This window comes from Prionailurus bengalensis, chromosome B1 (genome assembly GCF_016509475.1).
Source record: "Prionailurus bengalensis isolate Pbe53 chromosome B1, Fcat_Pben_1.1_paternal_pri, whole genome shotgun sequence".
NCBI classification, from domain to species: domain Eukaryota; kingdom Metazoa; phylum Chordata; class Mammalia; order Carnivora; family Felidae; genus Prionailurus; species Prionailurus bengalensis.
The window spans coordinates 30,732,003-30,759,010 of NC_057344.1; the positions used below are offsets into that span (position 1 = coordinate 30,732,003).

At 41.6% G+C, this 27,008-nt stretch overlaps 2 long non-coding RNA genes across 2 annotated transcripts in view; one reads left to right on the forward strand and one right to left on the reverse strand.

Annotated features, from left to right (window-relative positions):
- The window catches only part of LOC122471932, a 182,407-nt gene that overhangs the window by 36,166 nt on the left and 119,233 nt on the right, over positions 1 to 27,008 (reverse strand). The gene's annotated exons all lie outside the window — the stretch shown is intronic.
- On the forward strand, positions 24,860 to 26,927 carry LOC122471936. The gene is made up of 2 exons (XR_006294313.1): positions 24,860 to 25,298; positions 26,699 to 26,927. It is a non-coding gene; the product is annotated as an uncharacterized LOC122471936 (long non-coding RNA).

The window sequence follows — 27,008 nt, forward strand, 5'->3', positions numbered from 1 at the left end:
GTGGTAGTTTAAAAAGATATTCCCAAAATTTTCCTTCAAGAAGTAGAACCTAATTCCCCTCACCTTGAATATGGGCTGATTTTAGTGATTTCCAATTAACAGAATGTGGTGAAATGATGGTGTTAGACTTCCAAGATTAAGTCACAAAAGGCATTGTGACCTCTTTTTGTTCTCTCTCTTGGACTGCTTTCTACTTTGGGGAAAATCAGTGCCATGTTGTGAGTATTCTGAAGTAACCCTATGTAGAGACCCCTTGCCACACAGCTAGGAATGTAGACCTCCTGCCAACAGCCATTGAGGCAACCATCTTGGAAGTGGCTTCTTCAGCCCCAATCAAGCCTTCAGATGACCTCAGTCCTGACTGATTCTGTGTCTTCCCCCTCCTGAGAGACCAAGATCCAAAGTCCCCTAGCTAAGCTCCTCCTGAATTTCTTACATACAGAAACTGTGAGATAATATACTCTTGTATTAAGCCATGAAGTTTTTGGCTAATATGTTATGTGGCAAACAATAACTAATGAAGATAGATTGATTATAAAACGTGGTCCTTTAGCTTTTGCGAGGCATACGAGTTCTTTGGCTGTCAGACATTATTTTGATTCCTTTCATGCTTGCTTATGGATTGCAGAATCAGTTTGCTTTGAACACTTTCATTTTTCCCAAAGAAATGGTGAGTTTTCCTTTATTCTTCTTAGAGTTATTTCTATGCCTATCTTTGAGACATAGCAGAAAGAGCACTGTATTTGTGGGTTCCAGCCTTCAGATAGATATCTGTGAAAAGGTGTTACCCCAAAGCAGAATGTGATCCCTGAACATGCCCACTCTTCTTCCCTTGTCTGTCTTCATTCTCCTCCCCACTTGGGACCTCCTTTGAGCTCTCCCTCTCAACTGTCAAGTCCTCCCCATGAAAGAAAGACTAGCTGGGTGCTTTACCTGTGGGATGGTTGGGTTGAGGGCCAGAAACAAGGCAAGAGTAGTCTTGCCTAAGCCTGGAGAAAATGAATTGTCACTTCTAGCATGGAAAAATGAAGACTAGTCAAGGAGGGCCTGGTCCACAAGCAAAACATGAATAGAAACCTGCCTTCTATCTGAGATATAAGCTTAAGATTTAGCTAATGGGGAAATAGCAGTAAGAACTCTGGTGGCATCAGGATGTCCTGAGTTTCCAATGGCCTCTTTCTTGAAAAGATCCTGTTTCTTCTCTTGTCTTTGGTGAGATCACAGACCCCTTACTTTCCCCCTACCTCAGTCCCTCCTCCTCCACTGGTAGATCTCCACATTTTGGAATGCCTTGGGTTTCATCTTGGACCTTCTTTTTCTGTGCAGCCATCTTGAAATAAATCTCTATGGCAACGATCCCAGACCGACGTCTTTGGACCCTCCTCTGGATTCTAGATACATCCTTCATATCTCTAGTTGGTTGTTTAAGAAGCAACACACTTGATCTTAGCCAAAAGGCCGAGAAGTGATTCTAGTTGGTTGTCTAAGAAGCAACACACCCCGCAACAATTCCCACCTCACAACAAATTACTGTTTGTTTCATCAACTACCCAAACCCCAGATCTGGAAGTTATCCTTCATCCTCTCTTTCTCCTAAACTCCCACATTAACTCAGTAGCAACTCCTCTTTGAACTTACTTCCAGATGTAACATTTTCTCTCACTTGGCCTGCTTCCTCTCTTCCTCTCAATGGTCCATTTCCTACATAACTAACCCTAAGCATAAACAATGATTCAAATGATACCTTGCGATTATTTTTGACCATCGTGAGAACAAAATACAAACCTCTCACCCTGCTTTAGGAAGCCCTCCATAATCCATAATCTTTATGAAGCCATACACTCCCTCCTTCCAAATGCACCACCTCCCTCCTGTTCCTCAGACACATCAGACACCTTCCTCCCTTCAGACTTTCACACTTGCTATGACCTGTGCTTGAATTCTCTGCTTCCTGATCATTGCATGTCTGGTTCCTTCTTGACAGTCAGTCCTCAATTTTAATGCAACCTCCTCAGCTCGGTCATTCCCAGCCAACTTTCTTTTTCTTTCTTTCTTTTTTTAAATGTGTATTTACTTACATTGGGGGTGGAGGGGCAGAGAGAGAGGGAGACAGAGAGGATCCCAAGCAGGCTCCCCACTGTCAGTGCAGAGCCCTGACACAGAGCTAAAACCTAAGAACTGTGTTTTCAACCTGCACCGAAATCAAGAGTCGGACACTTGACTGACTGAGCCACCCAGGCGCCCCTCACAGTCAGTGTTCTAAAATGGCCAGCCAGCCTCTCACCATGTCACCAAATTCCTGCTGTTTGTGTAGCTCCATCAAAAGCATCTTGATTCTTTTCCTGCTTGTTTTATTTTTTGTAATTTTTGTCTTCTTTCATTTGTATGTGGCCTTCACCTCGAACAGTCTTGGCACAAAGTAAGGGCTCAGTTAATATTCATAAAATACATTAATGAGTGATGGACTGTTCCTAACATGAGGCTCAATAATATTCCCCAACTGTCCCCACTACTAATTCTTTGGTGAAATTCCTTGATGGTTGGCAATCAGCAGCTTGGTAATGAGCAAGGGTTTCTGTCTGATGTGGGGTTTTTTTTTCCTGAGAAAAACACAGTGCCTCATTTCCTGGAGGGCCTGGTGATAGGGCTGATACAGGAGGCTGCCACATGGTATACTGGTATGCACCTGCCTCGAGAACAGAGCTTATATCACTCATTGGAAGAAACAGGGAAGTTATGAAAAGTAACTGGCTGCAGAGGACTTGACATTTTGCCTCAAAGCTCTAAGAGGAAAAAAAGGCAGAACCGTTGAAAAAACGCACATATTAATTGGCACATCATATACCTCCCCTAAGCAACATTAATTTGAAAGGAAGGAAAAAAATCTCCCAAGACTTTTTTTAGAGCTGAACACCGGGTACTTTTGCTTTGTGAGGCGCAGCAGGTCAGATTCCCACTACGTGTGCCATCCAAAACCCTTGTGTGTGGTGCATCCGTACTAATACCTCAAGGTTAAGCTAACAGCCACAGCAGAAGAGATAAACAAGCATGCTTCTTATTTACAGCTATGTTTACACTTTTAGCTTCCAGGCAACTTAATTATTTGATTTTAATGCACACGTCCCTGTTAGGAGTTATCAGCACCTGACAAAACGGACTCAGCCTAATGTCCTGGTTTTAAAGCACAGCATGTCAAGCAAAAAGAACGATACAAATATTTCAGTCTGTTTTCTTTAAACATATGAGAACAAGGTTCCAGAGAGCTTACATCACTTCTCCAAAGTTCTGTTAAGTCCACAGCTGAGACAAAGTAGAACACATGTTATAGAAATGTAAACACACTTTAACTTACCCCTTAACATATTAAAAGTGAAGCCCTAAATTCAAGCCAGTAATTTTGAAATTAGGAACATTCAATTCAATTAATGGAGGGGCTTTCTCCACCTCATGTATCAGCTCCTTTTGTGGCCGAGAGTTTGGTTTATATATATATATATATATATATATATATATATATATATATATACATATATATATATACATATATATATGTATATATATATATAGGTATACACACACATATATATGTGTATATATCGCATATATATCGTCGCCTGCCTTTTTCTGTGAACTTGATTTTAAATTTAATAGTCACTAAATTACAATGTTAGCTAAGCTGTTTTTTTTCTCCTATGACTTAGTTTTCAATCTGAGAAAGAGTTGATGATGACTGTAAAACATTTAACAGACATAAGATCACACGCAGTGAATTTTAATGCAAAGCTTTTCCAGGGACTGGCAAAAGTTACAAACGGTAAACTATTCCAATGGCTTAAATAACTTCCACCCATGTTTCTTGTAGCCCAGCTCTCTAAGGAACACTGACATTACGTACCAAAACTATGAGCTATCAAGACGATATAAAAAATGCCAAGTTGTTTTACGCAGAGGTATTTTAACTAGGGAGATGGCTGGTGAGATCAAAGGCTAAATATAAAGTCAATTTTTAAGTGTTATCCATACATTAAAGAACTTTAATTGCTTAGCCTACTTTTTAAAGGTTGTCAGTGTTTAACAGTAGTTTCTTTGCCCAGGAGAAAAGGAAAGGAGGGGAGAGGAAGGGATAGAAGGTGAAACAGAAGAAAAAAGTAAAAAAACCAAAAACCAAAAACCACAAAGATTAGCTAGGCTTTTTGGTGCACCCAAGCAATTAAAGAGACATCTTAAGGGAATGCAAAATAAAGACCTCGGCTCTTGAAGCTGAGGTGACCGTGATATCTGGCTTCCAGAAGCTGGACATTAATATCACCACTGTCGGTGGCAATACCAGAGTTTCTATAAGCGGGTTAGTAGCAATTGTCCTGCTGGAAGCAGCAGCCTGGAGCTTGTCTTGCAGCCCCACCTGCACAGCAAGCACGATACTTTTACCTTAGATTGTATCGTTCTTTGGGTGGCCTTGGGACATTGATAAAAATCAGAGGGATGAAAGTGTCTCTTGCACACAGGCACCTCACCTTTCACCCCTGCCACTGCCGTGTCAGTACACGTGTACCCCTTACATACTTTTCAGAATGGAGAGACAATTAGTGCAGAAGCCAACGAGATGAAGACACGCTCCTCTCTTATTAGAACTGGAAAGGATTTAAGAAATCAAGACTGCAATCAGAAGGTCACACAAGGAGCTGAACAAAATGTTGATAATTATTGAATCTGGGTGACTGAGAGGTGGAGGTTTTACGACGGCGTTCTCACTAACTCATGTAGATTTGAAAACGTTCGTAATGAAAAATGAAGGAGAGAGAAGGAGGTGGAAAAGGTGACAGAAGGAGGGAAGGAAGGAGGAGGAAGGGCAGGAAGGAAGAAGGGCCCCAAGTCCCATGGAAGAGAAACCCTGCTAGTTTCCCCCTAAACCAAAGGTAAAGAATGACCATGGCAGAGGACTTCATGCTTCCCACTCTGCATTTATATGCCTGAGTAAGCCAAGACTCGCCTTCTGACCCTACCTTTCACCCACGTCTCTCTCTTCTGCAGAAATTGTCCCACCAATGACCTCAGCTCTTGGGAACCAAGGAGCCCTTTCAGACAGGTTTGGCAATGAGGGTCTGGATCTATCCAAAGGTAGACAATCAGCTGTGAAGTCAGAACGCCCCATGCTTCGGTCCTCCGTCGATCTTCCCTGCGCCACTAGAAAGAAAAACCCAGCACGTCTGCCTCCCACCTACACAGCTTCATCACAGACAAGTAGATGGGGGCTTATTTTATGGGTTCTATTTGCAATCATTGTATAGACGCTTTTATATTTTGAAAATTCTTCACTACTCAGCAGGTCCAGAAGTGCATGTCAGCTCTTCATATGCCAAATGAATAACCTGCCTCTTCGGGTGCCAAGTTCAGAAAGTATTTAGAAGGAAAATTAAGGGAGCTTGACTTAATGAGTAGGGGAGTTAGCTCTTCATTACAAATGGAAATTAGTAGACCGACCTACTCATATTCCACCCCACGTGTTGTTTTTCTCTCTGCCACTAAGCACTTCTCTGGCCATACATAGGCTGGAAAACTACTGGGAATGTTGATGAGGTCCCTGGGAAGTAATTTTATATAAGGTCCAATCAACTCACCAGAAGGTTCCTAAGGACCTGCTACATGCCACGAACTATGCTATGTGCTGGAAATAAGATATAAACGATGCCAAGAAGGTCAAAGTCAAGTGGATACGGTTAAGAAAGGAATCACCAATGAAAATACACTGATACATGTATTCCTAAGTGTTTACACAGAGAAATCACATGAAGACAGAAAAGGCTAAGAAAAGGACATGGCATTATGAATTGAGGGATGATGGGCAGGGGGGGTGGTTTGGGCACCTGCTGATAGTGTGGAAAGGGAGAGCAATGCAGGAAAAGGAACAGAATGTACCAAGTCTCAGACCACCTGCAGTGTGGAGCATGCACAGGCAACTCACTGGGGGAAACAGTCTTTGAGCAAACATTATTATGTACCTTCTGATTCATAGGCTAGGTGCGAGGGGCAGATATCAATAGAAATTGAAAGTGGTCCCTGCAATGTCTGCTCGGGACAGCCAGTGAGGGTCTCTCCTGGACTCAGGCTGGGGGTCAGGAGGCAGAAAGGGCTCTTCTCAGGCTCTGGGCAAGAGTATCTCACACTCAGGGAAATTAAAGCTCCTCAGGGTGGGGATTTAGGAGCAGAAGGAACAAATAAAGGCAAGATAAGCCTTAGGAAAAATTGCAGCAAAGTCTAGCTCTGGTGGCCCTTTCTTTGTCCATTTCTTTGGATCCTCCTAGATCCCTTCTTCCCTCAAATACACTTCTTGACCACCCTCCCCGCCCCCACAAACACACACACTCACCAAAGACCTCGTGGACAACTTTAGTCCTAGATTGCCTTTCCCAGAAATGACCCTTACTCCAGAACTCAGTGCCTCCTCCCCAAAGTGTGCCGTCCCTTCAACTCCAGGGACCTCAATCTCATGCTAAAAGGAAAATGAGCAAAATGAATAGTAGGATTTGAATGATTAAGATCCTCTCAAATCTCTCTGGGGACTAGTCTTTTCCTGTTTAAATAGCACTGTTTAACTCAAATTATACATGGTATTTCAGGCAGTGTGGAAGGGGTGTTCTAGGGAGGGACTTGTTTCCGTGGTCCTTGGAGCCCACACCGCTCACTCCAAGCTCCAAGTGTAAACTTGGCCCCCGGGGGAAAGAAAGAAAAACAGGAAACAGCTCTCCCACCTGAGCGAGGAGTCAGCCTCTCTATTCTCTGTCCTGGATCTATCCCGCCAGTTTATGAGGAGCCCGGGGCTGCCCTGGGCTAAGCTGTGTCTCTCCGTGAAGGCCGAGAGCCTGTGCAAGACGGGAGAGAGAGTGGCCGGCAGCAAAGGAAACGCGGCTCTGGGACCCGGGTCTGCCCCGACCAGTTCTCAGCCCCTGCAGCCCAGACATTCAGCCAGGCACTCACATAAGCCCAGTGCCTTCCATAAGGGGCTTCGTAACCGGCCCCCTCCATTCCCCATTCCTAAACCTCACTTAATCACCTAGTTCCTTCCCCAGGTGACCATGTGTTCCACATGTTCAGGGGAACTTGATCCAAACTCTAGCATCCCCTCTGCTCCCCACGGTGCACAGCTCCTGCCCTCTTGTGATTCTTTTTTTTTTTTTAATGTTTATTTATTTATTTTTTTTTTAAATTTTTTTTTTTCAACGTTTATTTATTTTTGGGACAGAGAGAGACAGAGCATGAACGGGGGAGGGGCAGAGAGAGAGGGAGACCCAGAATCGGAAACAGGCTCCAGGCTCTGAGCCATCAGCCCAGAGCCCGACGCGGGGCTTGAACTCACGGACCGCGAGATCGTGACCTGGCTGAAGTCGGACGCTTAACCGACTGCGCCACCCAGGCGCCCCTATGTTTATTTATTTTTAAGAGAGAGAGAGAGCACAAGCAGAGGAGGGGAAGGGAGAGAGGGAGACTGAGGATCCGAAGCAGGCTGTGTGCTGTGAGCGGAGTCCGAAGCGGGACTTGAACCCACAAACCGTGAGATCACCACCTGAGCTGAAATCAAGAGTCTGACGCCTAACCAACCGAGCCACCCAGGCACCCCGGTCTCTGTGATTCTTGTAGACATTTGATCAGGACTTCCTGGCACGCCTTGGATCCTCAGGCCCCTGTCGGTGCTGCACGGAATCCTGTCTCTTCTGGGATGCAGCCCTAACAAAGCCATCTCTGGCTCAAATCCACCCCAGCTGGGCCTCCCCTGAGCAGAGAATTTTTCTTTTGGAAACTGCATTGCCAGGTTTTCCTCGGAGCCGGGGGTTCAACATCCACTGATGAGGCTGGCCTGGATCCTCGGTGGCGGTTCCGTGGCTCCTGCCGCCTGGGTGAGGCATCGCTGGGGTCGGGCTCCAGCAGCTGGGTGTGGAATAACCCCCAGCCTCACCACCACAAGAGGCAGCTGTGACCAAAAAGCCTGCCAAACTGGAGGGATCAGGAGTCTGGAATGTTTTCACCTCTTTGTTTCTCTAGTTTCAGGAAAAGAGACAAAAGTAATCTCGAGGGGGGAAGGGAATCTTATCGGCTGGAGAGAACTCAAGGAAACCTCAGCTGTTTCGCAGGCTCACTCGTTTATTTGCTATGCAGTCACCCTGATAGCCCCCACTGGGCTCCCTTCCCTTCCCTGTAAACAACTGGCTCTAATTAAACTCGTTCTCTTGGATGAAGGTATATAACCTTGGAGAGTCCATAAAAAATGGCTTCACTCTTAAGACTTCAAAAAGCGCGTGGTCCCTTTGTCAGGCCCTAGACAAGGTTAATTTATGTCGTCGCTATCTCACTCTGAAGGACTCTAGTTACTTCACATCTGTTCTCTGTCTAATCTTTGTAGGAACATTGCGGTGGTCTTGGCAGCTCAATGCATCCAGTGGTCTCTTAACCGTTTCCTGCCCAAAATGTCCAGGCGTTCAGATTTGATTTTCTCTCCCCCCTTGCCCCCATAAAAGCTTTCAATTTCCTCTCAGCCGGTGTCCTGACTGCTTCGTGTTCTCTGACTCCAGCACACAGGGACTGTCCTGCTCCCCAGACTGGCTGACTTCAAGTACAGACTGGGAAGCCCCACAGGAGGAGAAGGCAATTCGTATTTCATTTTCAAAATGGAGAGAAAAGATGACATGAGACGGGAAATTATGCAAGAAAACATGGATGGTGGAGAAGACTGTTTTTCAATCTGTGGTTGCAATTAGAATTTTTTTTAGAATTGTTTTAAATTAATTAGAATAAAAATATCAGAGTATATTACATTAAGGCATTCTTTGGTAAAAACATTTGCTTTAGGGGTGTGTGTGTGTGTGTGTGTGTGTGTATGTGTTCTGGGTCGGAATTCAAAATTCACTCCTTCCTGTGGGTGCCTGGGTGGCTCAGTCAGTTAAGCGTCCGACTTCGGCTCACGTCATGATCTCATGGTTCGTGAGTTCGAGCCCCATGTCAGCCTCTGTGCTGACAGCTCGGAGCCTGGAGCCTGCTTCAGATTCTGTCTCCCTCTGTCTGCCCCTCCCCCACTCACACTCTGTCTCTGTCTCTGTCTCTCTCTCTCCCTCAAATATAAATAAACATTAAATAAATTAAATTCACTCCTTCCTATAAGTTGTAGTCAAAATAGTTTGAAAGGCTGCTGTGGCACCTTTGGAGCTGTCTTAGCTCTACAACATTACTGTCCTCCACCAAGGTGACTATGAACCAATCTGTTATCTCTTCTCCAAGTCTTTTTTCTCCCTCTTCAAATGGGGAATAATAGTAGGCGCCCTACTTACCTCACAGGGTGGTTGAGAGGCCCTCATAAAATAGAATGTTATGAGCTCTAGACCAAAGTTCTATGCCACTCAAAATCTGCTCCACATACCTAGAATCTCCACAAAAGATTCTAGGTATGGTACTGGATGGAAGCCTGGGGCTTGGGCTTGGCTTCAGTGCCTCACACATTGCTTAATTTATTCAAAGTATTTATGGGATGCTTGCAGTGCATTGAGGACTATTTTAAACTTTTCTTTTTTTTTTTTTTTTAGAGACAGTAAGAGAGCGTGCATGTGAGCAGGGGAGGGGCAGAAGCAGAGAGAGAGAAAGAGAGAGTCTCAAGCAGCCTCCATGCCCAGCACAGAGCCCAGTGCAGGGCTCTCTCACGACTGTGAGATCATGACCTGAGCCAAAATCAAGAGTCAAAGGCTTAACCAGCTGAGCCAGCCAGGCACCCTGGGAACTATTTTAATGTCAGGGGATAAACAGACCAAGTCTTTGCCTTCACAGGCTTGTGTTCTAGTGTGGGTTGAGCCAAATAAAAATAACAACAATAATAAAGAAAGAAAGAAGAAGAAATAAAAAGATAGTGTATTATTTGATGTTAAATTGTGTGGGGAAAAGTAAAATGGTCTACTAGTAGGCCAGTGCATCTGTTACTAAGATTATCTAAGACCCACTGCAAGTTTTTTTAGCAAGTTTTGGTGGCCAAAAATGTTGGAAAATCTCTGTGCAGTGGTGTTACTTTGAAGTAATGTGCTATGTAAGGCACCCAAAGACCCTTTTGTGAATGATACCTTCTCATGCTCTCCCCTGAGAGCTTTCTGGGGTGAACAACCTGGGGCATCTCTCAGTTACATCACCATCAGTTTTAATAAAACTAGGCTCTAAAGTAACAGGAAGGTCTTCGTGTCTAGAAGAGAAGTAAACACATGGAATTTGTTATCTGAACTAGTTGTAAAGCCAAAACACAGACAGGTTCAAGACAGGTTTAGATAAATACCTAGGCAGTAAATGCTTAATGGCGTTCAACATTTTCCAAAGACCTTGTGCTAAGGAATCCTAAGAGCCTGTGGGTGCTCTTGGCTCCTTTGTGCCAAGCCATGTATTTACTAATCATTATCATCAATACCGGGTTAACTACTGCCTTATGACTTAAGTCCCAGGCCTCAAGCTTTTATGATAATTTTTAGCAGCAAGGGCCAAATCAGCAGACCACAGATGTTGAGCATTGACTGTGAAGCAGTAAAACAGCCAGGGGACTGGGGCTGAGAAACCTGGATGTTCATTCTAGCTTCCAGTTTTAACAAGTCAGTTCATATTTCTGAGACTCATGTCCTCCTTTGCACAAATATTTAGTCTTGATGAACTTTGAGGCCCCACTCAATGTAGGAAAAACAAAACTAAAAAAAAAAAAAAATCCCAACGTGAGACTGTCATGAGATCCTATCCTTATCTGGGGAGAAACCAACATGCTGTGGCCATGATGCTTTTATGAGGTAATGATATGCTTGTGAATAAGCCATGCTCAAAGATCTGACCCTCACTCTTACACACTCAATGTCTTGAATTTGTCAGCACGATGGCAAGTGTAACTGCTTTGCAAAGGGAGTGCGTACACATTAACCCAACTAGCCAAAATTGATATGTAAGTGAGAAATTCAAATTTTTACTAAACAAACAAACAAACAAACAAAACAAAACAAAGCATTTCTTTTTCTGGTCCTATGGTCTAGAGCAAGGTCAATAAGCAATGACTTGTGGGCCAGCTCTGACACCTGTTTTTGTAAGTAAAGGCTGTACTGGAGTACAGCCACGGCCATTGGTTTTCACATCGTCTGTGGTTGCTTTTGCACCACAGCAGCAGAACTGTGTAGTGGCAACAGAGACACTATGGCCTGCAAAGCCTCAAGTATCTGCAATCTTGCCGCTTACAGAAAAAGTTTGCCAAACCCTGGATGCGAATATTTTTGTCAATATAACTAATATATTCTCTCCTTAAAGAACTAAACTAAACCACAGTGAGAAGTTGGCTTAGTGAGCACAAGCACAGAATAAGTGGGCTTCCTTGCGTGATATTAAGGAGTAAATTGTCAGCTAAGAAAGAATAAGGCACAGTTACCTACTAGAGGGAGCATCTGGCCAAGGGAGCCATAATAATAAAAACCACTGGACAAGTTTGTCCTTTGGGCTATGTTTGAATGGACACTGCCCATATTTGCCTCTTTCTGTCTTTTGTTATTGTGCCTCCATTGCTGAAGCATCCCCATCAGACCAATATTTTATGTAGCATGAACAAAATGGGCTGTATTTTCTCCCTCAGTGAGCCCAACTCCACACAGTGACACATCTGAATGAAACCCATACATGGCTCCAAAGCCATGGAGTGTAATATAGATACGACCTCAAGGTGCTCTCGAATGGTGGTAAAGGGTGGCTACTCTTGGCAACATGGCAAACGTCTGAAAATCATCTTTAGCTCTCTCACCAATGGTACACTTCAAAATCATTCTCCTTCTTTAAAATTCTACTGTATGTATGTGGTTTCCATCTTAAAGGTCTCCTCATCACACAGACAGGCTGCCTTTCTCATTTTGCATTTTATTTCTCTGTATATTGTCATGCCTCTTCTTATATACATTAACTTAGTTTCCTCTAGCTATGTTCTTCGTGGCTCACCAATATTCCATGGTGAAGCAAGAAGAGAAAAGAAAAGAAGAAAAGGGAGAGAAGGAGGGAGGTGTGGAAGGAGAAAAGAAACAGAAGAAATGTCCTAATTTCTAAGCCTTATCCCTGCCGTATTTCAATATGTAAATTGTTATGTGTCAAATTGTACCTTCCTCAAAAAAAGGTATGTTGAAGTCCTAATTACCAGTGTCTGGGAATGTCACCTTACTTCAAAACAGAGTGGTTGTGGACATAATTAGTGAAGATGAGGTCATATTGGAGTTGGGTGGGCCCCTAATCCAATATGGCCAGCATCCTTATAAGAACAGGAGAGACAGACAAGATGAGTGTTGTGTGATGACAGAGGGAGAGCCTGGGGGGTGCAGCTACAATCCAACCAATGCCAAAGATTGTTGGCAAACACCAGAAGCTAGAGAGAGCCAAGGAAGGACTCCCCTACAGGTTTCAGAGCCGGCGTGGCTCTACTGAAATCTTGATTTTACATTTCTGGCTTCCAAGGCTATAAGAGAACACATATCCATTGTTTTCAGCCATCTGGTTTGTGGTATTTTGTTACAGCAGCCCCAGCAAACTAATACATAGATATATTGAATCAAGTTTTGTAGTTCAGTGAAAAACTGAGCACCTCTAATAAATTTCAGGGCACTGATTTTATAGCTGAACCCATTTCTCTTTTTCCAGTTGTGTAGAGCTCCTCAGGTTTGGCCCCATTTATTACACGTGAGAGGGCAGACATTTTGCTGTAAGAATCATTTATCTCCCGTCTTCCTCAACAAATGTTTTTTAGAAAACTTTTGCACAAACACTGTGTCTTTTGCAAAAGTACATTTACTAAAAAGATGAGGGCAAGTACCTTAGACATTTCTAACACACACAGAGTTCTCTCTTCCATGGGCATGCAGTAGGTCGAGAGACCAAAACATTTGCCCTTCCCCCAAGGCTCTTCTTTTCTATGACTGTGATTTACTGCACTCCCCATTAATCTTAGTGTCTGAAACCAGCCCAAATGCTCCTCCTCCAAATCAGACACAACCCACGTAGATCAACATCCTGTACAAACCATGGCAACTCATGCAGGTTCTGTCTCAGTCACTGGTAAATAGCAGTGCTGATGATGACAGGACTCTTTGGCTTTTCAAGCCATAAACTTAGCTCAAGAATTTTGATTCATAGCTGGATACAAAATACTGTGTGAACGTTGATTAGCAGGTGGTCCCATCAGGTAGATGAATTGCTTACACTTTCTCCATAGTTATTCACAGTTCATTTTCCCTTCAGAATTTTTTGGTAAAAGCTTGGAGCTCTAACGTGTTTGGGTTTTAGATTCTGGAAGGAATGCAGTGGAATTTTTTGGCACTCTCTCTTGAGTGATTTATGTACTGCTCCCATTGGATAATTTGTTTTACGCATGTGTGACAGGGCTGGTGCTGGACTTCTGCTTTGGAAACGTTTGTTTCAAATTTGCATGTGGCGGCCTTTCTGGACCTTGCAGCTTTACATGTGCATGAAGAAATCCTTCCCCGGGAGACATTTACACTGCGTCCTGAAGGAAAATATCCTGAGATCTTTCTGCTTTTTTCAGTGGGACGAATCGTTAAGAAGCAAGGAGTAGAAACATTGATTTTAAGATTGGCAGGGAAAATACCCAGCTAAAATAACTTGGAAATATGTTGGAATTTCTTTCGGGAACATGATGTATAGAGGAACGATAATTAAAACAAGAGTCCCTGAGGCCTCCAGTAAGCAGCAAAGCAGCAAGCTCTGCTAAGGCGTCTGGTTAGAGTCTCTCTTTGATGATGGTAGATGACTAGTGACTCTTCCACTTCTGAGAAGGAGCATTGCCCTCGTTAAGCACAACAGGGATGGCAAACAAATCATCTCAATCACCCTGAAGGTAGTAGTGTTGAAGTCTCAGCCCTCTTGAAATAACTCTTGTCAGGCCATCCTCTAGGACGGTGGCAAACTAGCTAGATTCATAAAGAAGAGCATCACTCACGATGTCCTAGAACTGAGAATAGGAAGATGGTAGAGATATTTTGCTGGGACGTAGACAAGCTATTGCCTCTATTCCATGTGCCAGCCCTGTCAGTGCATAAGATGATGTAGTCTCAATCTTTCATCATGAGTTGGAAACCAGGCAGGGTGAAGAGTCAAGGTTACCTTGCAATATTCAGAATACTGGTGCTTATAGGAGTCACGTCTGGCAGCATGGTTTGTCAGCAGGAACCTTGGATTCACACAGAAGAATGAGCCTGACTCATTGATATCTTTCTTAATTAAGGTAACAAATGATTTTGTAGTGGTCAGTCACCATGCTTGGTGCCATGAAAGAGAAAAAATACCCAGATCCACCTTAATAAAGGCAAAGATTCATCTGGGTGTTCTGCAAAAGGGCATGTGTCAATTAAGGTCCATGAGGCAGACAGATGATGCATGAAAAAGAGTTTGACCGAAGAGTTTAATGAAGAAACAAGGCTAAGGGAGGCATCAGGGGATGTTGAAACGCTAGGGGAAAGTGCCAGCATAAACCTGTCACCACTTGAGCCTGAAAAGACACAGGGAAGGAGCGGCATTGCTGGAGCCTAGAGAGTTAAAGCAATGGAGCAATGGAAAGGGCACAAGTCTTTTTCCCACAGACAGTGAAGGCACTGCCAGACTGCTGTAGATTGGGAGAAGTCTTCTGCAGGTGCCATTTGTTAGCCCAAACTCAGGGAAGCCCTGGGCCAGGGTGCCCTAGAGATGCCATCTGTAGCAGGCACGCTCCTTAGGCAGAGAGCAGAACAGAGAAGAGTAGGTTTGGATCTGGGCATGAGGAGGAGGCAAACAAAAAGTAATTTTTGGCATGGGCACCTAAAAATGAAATAAGCCTCTCCTTTGTATAAGGTTGTAACCAAAGCTTATCGAGGGGTGAATCACTTTTGTTCTGTATAGGGTCACTTATGTGATTCCCTCCCTTCACCACCCATCCCCCATCACACATGCTACTCTATTATCTTTGTAAATGTAGGGCATATAGGATTTTTTTTTTGCTAGGAAGAGGGGAGAATGATATGGAAACTTACTGTTGCTAAAAATATCTTGGACACCAAGTAAACCTTGGTAGGAGAATGTTGGTTTCCAGAGAGGACATGGACAAAAGGACTAGATGCCTCCCAAAGGGGAGCTAACCAAGAGGACAGGAGGTAGCTGGGCTGGTGACAAAGGCTGAAAACAGTACTTCCTGGAGGTTTCTCTACAAGAGCTGATTTCTGTACCATGAGTAGCTGATATAGAAGACTTTCCAGATCTAGCTGATTAGAGCCAGCAATATGCTTGATGAACAATGGCTGGGTGTGGGAATGTGAATCAGAAAGAGTCTTGCTCTTGGCACCTAATGCAAGTCCCTGCTGGGACCTAGACTAGCAAGGGTATCCCAGCGACAATGGACAAACACTCATCAAACTGGCATAACCTGTCTCCAGCTACAAGCACAAGTGGAATCAAGAAATAACAGCCATTGTGAGCTGACCAGAATCTGGTTCTCCCTCCACTACATGTGCACCCAAAGCTGGAGAAGAGGCCCATTGTCTCAGCTCTAAAAAGCCTACAAGATTTACACAGAGAAGAACACAAGAAGGTCAACAAAATGTGTATTGGGTGCCAGACGATTTGGAGGTGGGAGAGTGTTGTGGATGGTCACGGAAGACTCATGGAGGTTGGGACTGGAGCTGAGCCCAACAGGATGAAGGCTCTTCAGGGAGGCAGAGGAAAATGTTAGGAGAAAGTCACATTCCAAGCAAAGGTTCCCTCGGTGGGAATGCATAAGACATGCTGGGAAGATGGTGAGTAACTCATCTGTCTGGAGAAGAGTGCGCTGAGCACGCTTGAGCTGGAAGAGGTGATGAAAGCAGTATTTAAAGAAAATCATTCTGGCCGCAGGGTGCCAGATGGATTGCACTGGGGAGCAACTGGAGGTATGGAGACAAGTTAGGAAAACTATTCTAGTTAGGAAATAGTTCAGGCATGAAGTGATAGGGGCTCAGGCTACAGTTATGACAGTGGGAATGGCAGGACAGGGCAGACTCAAGAGGCATTAGTCAGGGATGATTAACAGGCCTTGGTGACTAACTGAAAGTAGAGGGGGGAGCTGAGGAGAGGAGGAACCAATGATGAACATGAGGTCTGCAGCCTCATGTTGGTGTTATAAAGAGATATGGCAAATTAGCTAGGAGTGGGGCACAAGGCTAATAATTCAATGAAATAACTATAATGAACTTAAGATTTTAGTAAATTGTTTGGGATGATATTCATTGGAGATATTCTTCTGCAGAAAACACTTCACATAGGCTCAAGAGCTCATGAAATGTCACTATTGTCCACCATTTTCCCAAATCTAAAACCCAAGAATCATCTTCATCAATTCTTTTTCCATTATTCCCCAAATCAGTCTTCAAATTCTATTAATTTTACTTTCATTATCTCTCAAATCTGCCTACTTTCTCCAATCCCATACTCTTTACCTCAGTTTAGACCACAATCATTTTTCACCTAGATTTCGGCAATTATTTACCAAACCACGTCCTGTCCCTCCAGTCACTTTCCACAAAGAAGCCAGAATGTTCTTTCTAAATAAAAAATCTGATCCTGCCACCTGCTGATGACACACCTCTGGTGGTTCCCTTGGGAGAGAGCCTTCAAAAAACAATAATCTTACAGCTGGCACCTATTTCATTCCTTGCCCTCATCTCTCATCATCTCATGTCTCACATTCTCTGTCCCAACCATATTGAGTTACTTACATTTCTTGAATGTGCCATGCTCTCTCTCACTTCCAACCTTGCACATGATGGCCCCGTCTGTTTAAAATATCTTGCTTCTTTCACATTGCATCATTCTTGACATTACATGTCAAAATATCCCTGCTTCAGGTAGCCTTTGCTGACTTCATAAGGCCGATCTAGGTAACTCTTTTTTGTTTCCTCAATATTTTATTCATCCCTCTATAACAGCTTATATCACTGTGTAGAGTGCATTCCTTATTTACTTATCTGACTCCCATTCTAGATCTATGTGCCTACCTACAAGAAAACATTTGTTTAATGAATGAATAAATAAAGCAAAAGAAACATGGTTCTGTTGGTATTTAAATCAATTCAACAATCTGGCATGAAGTACCTACTATTTGCCATGTGCTATGCTGGAGGTTGAAAACACAATGGAGAATACACTTCTCTAAACAAGAAATGCACAATCTACTATTTTAGAGTCAGTGATAAGTTAGAAAATACATTGCACAACGAGTGTTTACTAATACTGAAATCAAACACTGAAATGGAAAAAGCCCATACTTTAAACTCAGGCTGAGGTTCAAATTTGTTCTCCAATTTTCATATGGCCTTGAACAAAATGCTAGCCTGTTAAGCCCCAGTCCTTTTATCTATAATGAGGCTATAAATCCTATTTTAGATCTTATTGTGATTAAATAGCAACTCCTGGGCCACCTGGATGGCTCAGTCAGTTGAGTGTGGGACTCTTGATTTTGGCTCAGGTCATGATCCCAAGGTGGCTGGATCGAGCCCTGTGTCAGGCTCTATGCTGAGCATGGAGCTTGCTTGGGATTCTCTCTCTCTCTCTCTCTCTCTCTCTCTCTCTCTCTCCCTCCCTCCCTTCCTCCCTCCCTCCCTCCCTTTGCCCCTCTCCCCCACTTGCCCTCTCTGTCTCTAAAATAAAAAATATTTAAAAAAAATTTTTTTTAAAAAAAAATTTTTTTTTCAATGTTTATTTATTTTTGGGACAGAGAGAGACAGAGCATGAACGGGGGAGGGGCAGAGAGAGAGGGAGACACAGAATCGGAAACAGGCTCCAGGCTCTGAGCCATCAGCCCAGAGCCTGATGCGGGGCTCGAACTCACGGACCGCGAGATCGTGACCTGGCTGAAGTCGGACGCTTAACCGACTGCGCCACCCAGGCGCCCCTTAAAAATTTTTAAAAATGTTTAAATAACAACTTCTGGGCATCATACAGTAGATGTTCATTAAATGTTACTCCCTGCCCGTTCTATGTATTACTATTGTATTTGTGCTTTCATGTATTTGAAACTTAAGGCATCTTTGGATATATCTTATTAAAATATAATAATGAGCAAGGTGTGGGGATTTAGGCAGAATTTAATCCCTGAAAGGGGTTCAGATTTTCCCTGAGGACTTTTGTTAGGAAAGAAGGAAAAGGTCTCTGAGATAGGGGGTAACACTGTTGGAGAAGAGAGAAGGGTCCAGAAATTGAGACAAGGATACTGAGACTGTTTCTCCAGCTTTGCAATGGACATGCAGAGGAAGGAGAACTGGGGTTTGACCAGCGTGACATTGGCCTATCCACTTGAAAACCACTTGTAGCTCAAAAGTCTACAATGTTTTCCAGCCAATACTGTTCCATTCACAGCTCCAACACGTTTTCTCCTTCCACCCAGTCCAAAAGGACATCAGTGTGACTCTCTCCATCAGTCACAGCAACAGCAGAACAAGGGCTGAAGTTGCAGCCTTGCCTCCAGCCAACTATCTACCTTCACAGTATCTTTTTTTTTTTCTTTTTTTCATCCATCAGCTACTTTTCTGCCACTCAATGATTGGCAATTTGAGATCTGGGCTAAATTACACCAGGGCAGGGTTTTAACATAGTGTTGGATTGTATCCTATGAGTGACACTAGCAAAAGTTGGCTACAAAATAATAAAATGACAATGGGGGGAAAAAACAGATGAAACCAAAATTACAGCAAAAGTAAATGAAGACAGAAAGGAAGAATGTTGGACTGTATTTGTAGATGACATGAAAATCCCAAAGAATCTATATAACAACTAGTAGAATTAATATGTAAATTTAGCAAGTATACAAACTCGAAGTATACAAAATTAATACCCAAAACTTAATTGTCTTCTATATGCTAGAAGTAAATAATTGGCAAGTTAAATTTAAAAAATTCTACTTGTAAGAGTACCTAAAAACAATAACAAAAAAATACTTAAGAATATATTTAACAAAAGACATGAGAACTCCTCATTGAAAACTACAAAATATTGCTGAAAGAAATTAAGGAAGGATCACAAAAGTGGAGAAATAAACCATGTTTGTAAATTTATTGGAAGATTCCAATTCATGGTTTGTTGGAATTCATAAGTTCATTGAAAGATTCTATTATTAAAATATCAATTCTACCCAAATCGATTTATAGATTCAAAGCAATCCCCATCAAAATTCCATCAGGCATTTTCACTGAAAATGACAAGCTGGTTCTAAATTTTATTTGGAAATTTGATGGCTCTAGAACAGACAAAACAATTTTGAAGAAGATGGAACTCGATAGTGTAAGTAGAACTTATAGCATCTACAAAAATCAAGATGGTATAATATTGAGATAAGGATAAACATAAGGAACAATGAAGTAGAATAGCGTCCACAAAAACCATGAGCTATATAAAAGAAAACATCAATAAATTAGACTTTATCGAGATAAAAATTTTGCTCTCTGAAAGACATAGCTGGGAAAATGAAAAGACAATCAAAAGGATGGGGAAAATGTTCCCAAGGAACCTGTATTCAGACTATGTAAATAACTCTTACAACTCAATAATTAGAAGAAAAGCAACCCAATGAAAAATGGGTAAAAGATTTGAATAGACACTTCACTAATGACAGTATACAAATGGCCCAAAAAGATTTAAAACGCGTTGGTCGTCAGGGAAATGGAAATTAAAACTCCAGTGAGGTACCATCAGACATCCATCAGAGTGACTAATTAAAAAGATTGACAATACCAAATGCTAGTGAGGATGTTGAGCAACTAGAACTCTTATACATCCCTGGTGGGAATGGAATATGGCTCAATAACTTCGAAAAAAGTTTGGTAATTTCTTAAAAAGTTAAACATATGACCCAGACATTCCACTCCCAAGTATTTATACAAAAGAAGTGAAAACATATGTCCACACAAAGACTTGTATGCAAATATTTATAGCAGTTTTATGCACAATAACCAAAAATTGAAACAACCCAGATGCTCACCAACAGGTGATGGATAAACAAAAAGAGATGCATTTATACAATGGGATATTAGTCAACAATAAAAAAAAACAAACTACTAATATACATAACAAAATGAATGAATGTCAAAACCATTATGTTGAGTGTATGACACCAGACCTAAGAGTATGATTCTATTTATATAAAAGCCTAAAAAAAAAAAAAAAAAAAAAGCTGTGACAAAAAAAAATAGCTCAGTGTTGAATGGGTCCAAAGGTGGAAGGGGAAGGATGGACAGAAAAGGAACAAGAAGAAATTTTGGAGGGTGATAGAAATATTCTCTACCTTGACCAGGCAGTGGCTTCACAGGTATATGCACTGGGTTGTGTGCTTTAATGAATGCAGTATTGTACATAAATGATATTTCAGTAAAGTTGATTTTATTTTTTTATTATTATTATTTTTAATTTCCTTAATGTTTATTCCTTTTTGAGTGACAGAGTGCAAGCAGGGGTGGGGCAGAGAGAGAGGGAAACACAGAATCCGAAGCAGGCTCCAGGCTCTGAGCTGTGAGTACAGAGCCCGACGCGGCCTCGAACTCACAAACTGTGAGATCATGACCTGAGCCAAAGTCAGGTGCTTAACTGACTGAGCCACCCAGGCGCCCCAGTAAAGTTGATTTTAAAACAAAGGAAGGCTAGCCCAATACTGTATCCCTTCATATAAATACATCTCCTCATGTGACTACTGCAAACTCGAATTTTCAAAATAACATCATTTCCCTCACCAGCCTCATATAACGAGGGACCTGTTCCATGTCAGTTTCCCTTCCCTTCCTCTCATAAGCCCACACTCCACTCCATGTGCCATTCTATTCATAAAATAAAAGCATGAAGGTCCCTTTCAACAAATGCAATATCTTCAGGCTCTCCTGCAAGAACAAAACCAACACAAACAACATGTGCATGTGGTATCCTTTTCCCCAAACATCCATTTATATGGGGAGCTACATAGGGAGGCAAGTGATGTAGTTATAGGTGATAACTAATGGTTGGAAAGGCAGGAATAAAGAATGGTAGGAAGTAATCATTAATCTGTGGTCATACATAAATCAGGCCACTTCGGGGTGAACTATTGAGGAGGAAGATAACCATTTTCAATCAGTTGAATCGACGCTCAGTTACGTGGCTTCACAGGCACACAGGCATCCCTCACACCCTCACATCTAGATCATCTGCTACATGGAAGGCCAGCTAAATGTTTGTTTCCTTCAGTCTAGTGAGTATTTTCTTCTGGTGGGGAATCCTCAAAGCTGCAATTATTTAGCCTGATCCATTAATTTGCTATGATCCCAGAGCTAGTCACAGTAATTCCTCCTGATCCCAAGAAGGTATGTCTAGCATCTAGAAAAGCTTTCTGGTATTGTTCACATACCCAGTCCTATTACTCTGACCAGCTGATGATTGGTATTTATGTAGGGTCTGAGCTATGCTACTTTTAAGCGTCAACAGTTTTTGCTGACTCAGAGAAGCATCCCTGCAGTTGAAGTGGGGGCCTTGTTAACCCCTGTCTCCCACTGAAGCCCAGCTGGTATTGCTTCTCAGCTAGGGCATTGGAATCCTGAAATTTTGTTGAATATGATCATAACATATTTAATTCCTACCAGTTGCCCTCTGGTCAGAAAACATAATTAAAGGGTCTGCAGATGGTCTGGCAAGGTTTCCAGAAGCAGTAGAAACCAACAGCTGACTGCACAGCTATATGAAACTAAAAACTGTTTCAAGATATGTACCATATGCACACATATGAATCCCTTAGGGAACATGGTGAGCTCTTTGCATTACACGGGTATTAGATGCTGTGGGAAATGACTAAGGGACAATTAGAGAAATACATTAAAAAGGAAAAGAGAGAAACACAAATCAAAATCTTAACCTAGGATAGTTAGTTCCCAGACTTAGTAGGATATACTTTGGATAAAACAAAACAAAAAACAACAAATGCAAGACATAAAACTCAAAGAGGACTATTCAGGGAGAATGAGTAAAAATGGCGAGAGCTCTTTTCCAGAATCCCTAGGACGTATTAGATACCTTCTTTTAAATTAGAAACAGATAAAATTAGCCTTTTTACGATAGTCAATAGCCTTTATTAAAATAGGAAGTCCAGCATTATCATTTTCATTTTATGAGTTTTATAGAATTTCATATTCGAGTAGGAGCAGGATATGATCCTTATACCCATTAAAGAAATTAGTGATAAGAGGTTAGACCGGAGGAGAAATGAAGGATCAAAGAGAATCTTTGAAAAGACAGCAAAATATTTGAATACATTCATCGACTGTGACAACAATTGAGATGCATTGGGGTAGATGATCTTTAATGTCCCTTCACAAAGGGTTGCTTCATATGTTTTCTTGAACAGATTTAAGGTATTCTGTAAAGGATGTCAAGGAAACCTGTCTACTGGCTGTTTGGCCAAAACTTCATTTTAAAAAATTCAGAGATGAGTCCTGTACAATTTTAGACTCTGTTTGTCTTCAGTCTCTCCAACACAGATCAAAACTGAAGATCTTCCCACTAGTTTTCTGAATATTGGGGCAAAGTAGTGTTCGGTCTGAATGCACATGGTTAGGATTTTTTAGGCTCAGCTTTCTTCCTGGGTTTACGACCCATTAGGGAACCTCTCCTTTTAGTTGCATAAGCCAAGGTGACCCTCTAATGAACCAGGGTTTGCACAAGCCTAGTTTTTACACACTTCCAATGATCTCTGTCCTAGGGTCAGAGAGGGATTGCTCTTGTTCTGAGTTAGCCTGACACTGATAGCAGATATGGAAAGGCCTTCCCTTGGCATCCCAGGCAACGCTGGGGTTTTAGAGTACTCATTGATCATGCTCTGACCTTCTCTGAGTTCAGAAACAAATCAGTAAGAGACATGAGAGGGGTCAAGATGGGACCACTGAGAGTGGCAAAGAATGGTTCCCTTAGCTAAGGAATTGTCAGTGGAAGTTCTCCTTTGGTTCAGGTTTGATTCCAAAAGACATTTCTCTAAGTGAAAGTTAATATTAAACTAGAGTTCTGAGAGTGAACTAAAACTTTTAAACACTGTAACCTGAAGCTGTCTCTCTAGGGTAACAGAGTTGAAATCCATACCCTAGTCCAAGATCTTTGACTTAAACCATTTTAAAGGACCAGCATCACACTTTTTAATACTCCCTGTTATCATTAGTTCCACTCAAAATCACATTTCCTACAGGTTCTTTGCACATTGTTAAATATTCAAAAAAATATAGACACGTTTTTCTTTTTTCAAAGTTGCATTTTATTATTACTTTTTTATTTTAGAGAGAGAATGTGCACATGAGTGGAGGAGAGGAGCAGAGGGAGAAGGGGGGAGTGGAGAGAGAGAATTGTAAGCAGGCTCCAGACTCAACGCAGAGTCTGACACAGAACTCAATCCCACCACCCTGGGATCATGACCTGAGCCAAAATCAAGAGTCCAACGCTAAACTGACTAAGTTCCTCAGGCTCCCCAATGTGATTTTCTTAAGTGAGCACATTTTTCAAGGGTCTTGGGTCTCACTTCAGGTTATATAATAAGTGGGTGTGGAGCAGTAGAAGAATGACATAGCACTCATAGGTCGCTTTAAAGAATGAATGCCTTAGAGTTTGTTCCCACCTTTTTTTCTTGAGTTTTTGTATCTGGCTCTTTTTTGCAGTGACGCTTCCAATCTTGTGTCTCAAGTTACAGTTCTATTTCTGCTCCTACGTCAGTATCTGACACATAAATGGCACTCAGTAAAGGATGGTTGAATAAATTATTATTGAACAAATGATTATTGAATAAATGAGTTTCCAACCCTAAAACAACAAATTAAATACTTTCTTTTTAAATTTATTTTATTTTATATTTTATTTTTGTAATTTACATCCAAATTAGTTAGCATATAGTGCAACAACAATTTCAGGAGTAGATTCCTTAATGCCCCTTACCCATTTGGCCCACCCCCCTCCCACAACCCCTCCAGTAACCTTCTGTTTGTTCTCCATGTTTAAGAGTCTCTTCTGTTTTGTCCCCCTCCCTGTTTTTATATTCTTTTTGTTTCCCTTCCCTTCTGTTCATCTGTTTTGTCTCTTAAAGTCCTCATATGAGTGAAGTCATATGATATTTGTCTTTCTCCAATTTCGCTTAGCATAATACCCTCTAGTTCCATCCACATAGTTGCAAATGGCAAGATTTCATTCTTTTTGATTGCCAAGTAATACTCCAGTGTGTGTGTGTGTGTGTGTGTGTGTGTGTGTGTGTGTGTGTATACATACATATACACACCACATCTTCTTTATCCATTCATCCATCAGTGGACATTTGGGCTCTTTCCATACTTTGGCTATTGTTGATAGTGCTGCTATAAACATTGGGGTGCATGTGTCCCTTTGAAACAGCACACCTGTATCCCTTGGATAAATGCCTAGTAGTGCAATTGCTGGGTCGTAGGGTAGTTCTATTTTTAGTTTTTGAGGAACCTCCATACTGTTTTCCAGAGTGACTGCACCAGCTTGCATTCCCACAAATTAAATACTTTGTATGTCCAAGTTGCTGTGAAATAGAAAGATGAAAACCCTCACACCTGGTAGGAGAACCTTTGGGCAGTGTTTTTTTCATTGGACTAATTTTTCACGTTTAAATGCTTTCTTTTTTCCAGAAATATCTGGACTTCATTGTTGACTTTTCTTTAGAGTGTTCTCAGGCAGGTTTCTTCCAAAGTCCAAGCCTTTTCTCAAATAGTCACTACAAACTCTTATGCATACCTCAGAACCTTTTTAAGGAACTTGTGCACAGCTCAAGATTTGAAAACTGTTCAGTTTTACTTACTCCGTTTTACTTAGTTGCTATTCAATTTTACTTAGTTACAACTCAAATTTATTTAGTTAGGTCGAGAAAGTTAAATAGCTACTTGTTCTCTCAGTAAAAATAAAACAAAAACAAAAACTCCATAGACTCCCCCCACCCCCATCTTTACTCTCGGGAAGTGATAAAGCAGTGTGAAATTAGAGAACCCATGACAAATGGGATATCGGATCAGATAGTGCTTAACTACTAAGTACCCAGGATTTTTTTCTTCACTGTTCTATCATATCACCCAAAGAAGGAAGAGAACTTTGAATGCTCTTCCTGTGAATAATTAATGATTGATTTGCTATGCTTGGAATGTGTAATGGAGTGAATTCCAGAGAATGTGCCTATCCTTGGTGGTGGGCAAGAGAAAATGCACGGATCTTTCTCAAGAAAATAACTCTGATTGGATATTTTGCTAATGATCGTGAGTACCGTCATAGGTTTAAATCCTGCTCTGAAATTCAACCCAAAGTAGCAACTCTATTTTAATAGATAGGTAAAGATACAGACTAAGAAAATACTACCTTATCAAGTGTGTATTCATAAAAACAACATATCTGCCTCTGCAGGAGTAGTCTTTGGCAATAATTCTCATTCTCTCTCTGATGTTCATTAGATTATATGAACTTGGATGAATCAATAGACTGTAAAATAACTCAAAAAGCTGTTTTCAAGATTAAATAAATTCAAAGATGTCAGACATTTAGCATTGTGTCTGGAATAGCAAAGCTGTTCCTTAATTGATGGTTTTCTTTCTTTTCTCTCTTCTCCATATGTAGCATTTTAAACATATTTTGTACACCACTTGGAATTCTATATAAGCTTTGGGAAATAGACTTTAATATGGACGCTTTAGGAGCACTGTGAAAGAATTTACCCCAGTTATAAACCCCATTTACATGGTTAACAAAAGCGTATCACGTTGTATAAAAACCAGGGCCAATGTTCTTTTGTAGGTCTTGAGGCTAGTTAAGTATTCTCTGCACTGAAACACATTGCTCTGTTTCATGTGATCAGTGATCAGAGGTTACAACAAGTATGTAGAGCACTTTAAGAATCTTGAGAAGTCATGGGCACCAAAAGAAATTATTGTCTGTATTACCTTCCTTCAAATAGTGCACTTAGAATGAAAGTACATCTGGATGGATTCCAACAAGGGGGAAAAAAACCTGTGAAATGAGGATTCTGTAAACTCTTCTAGAAATTTTGTGTGTATACTAAATGGAACTTTGTGCCATATACTCGGCACGAAAAACTGAAGTGTATAATGGAAAAAAGAAAAAGGATTCTTCAGACTTTTTTTTTTCCCTGGGAAGAAAGGGATGCAATTGTGTACTTTCAAAGTTCTAATCACGCTGGTTAAATGATAACATTTTTAAAGGGCTATGTTGGGACCAATGTGGATGTCTCTGGTTTTGGTCAAGACTTATGTACAAGAGCATTTAAAAGAACTGCTTCCTAATATTGTGAAGTATTCCCCAGTCCTTCAAACCGGTCCACAAACCAAGAATCCATCCATGTGTTGATGACACTCAAAGGAAAGGAATATCCTAGATGTGATGGTTGGGGATGACACTCAGTAGCCTCCATATTTATTTCTAATCACTTCCTTCATTACTTACTTCCTGCCTCCCACCAAGAAGAGTAAAAAGGCCCGAAATTTGCATCCCAGCCTCCCTTTGGGCTAGTGCATGGGCCTGTGACCCAATTCTGGCCAGTGATTTTGAAGAAGTACTCTGGGGGTAGAAATCACCAGGAAAGATTTTTCCTCTGGTTAAAAAGATATGTATAACACAAAACTGCTCTTTCTTTTTTACTCTGAAGGTAATTATGTGAAGACATAATGGAGATATGTAATGTAATGTGAAGACATAATTACAAATGGAGATGCACCAGCCACTTTATAATCATAGAAACAAACCTGAAAGGGAAGGCCAACACACCCAGGATGACATCCCAGCAGAAGAATGACGGGAACACTGGGTCCCTGATCACCTCATTTTCGTTCTGGACCTCTTGTTAAGTAAATCCATAAATATCTTTATCACCTGTACTACTTAATTGAGGTATGCTTTACTTGTGGCCTACAGCACAATTGATATAATAGTTCTTGCCAGAGGATGAAAAAGTATTC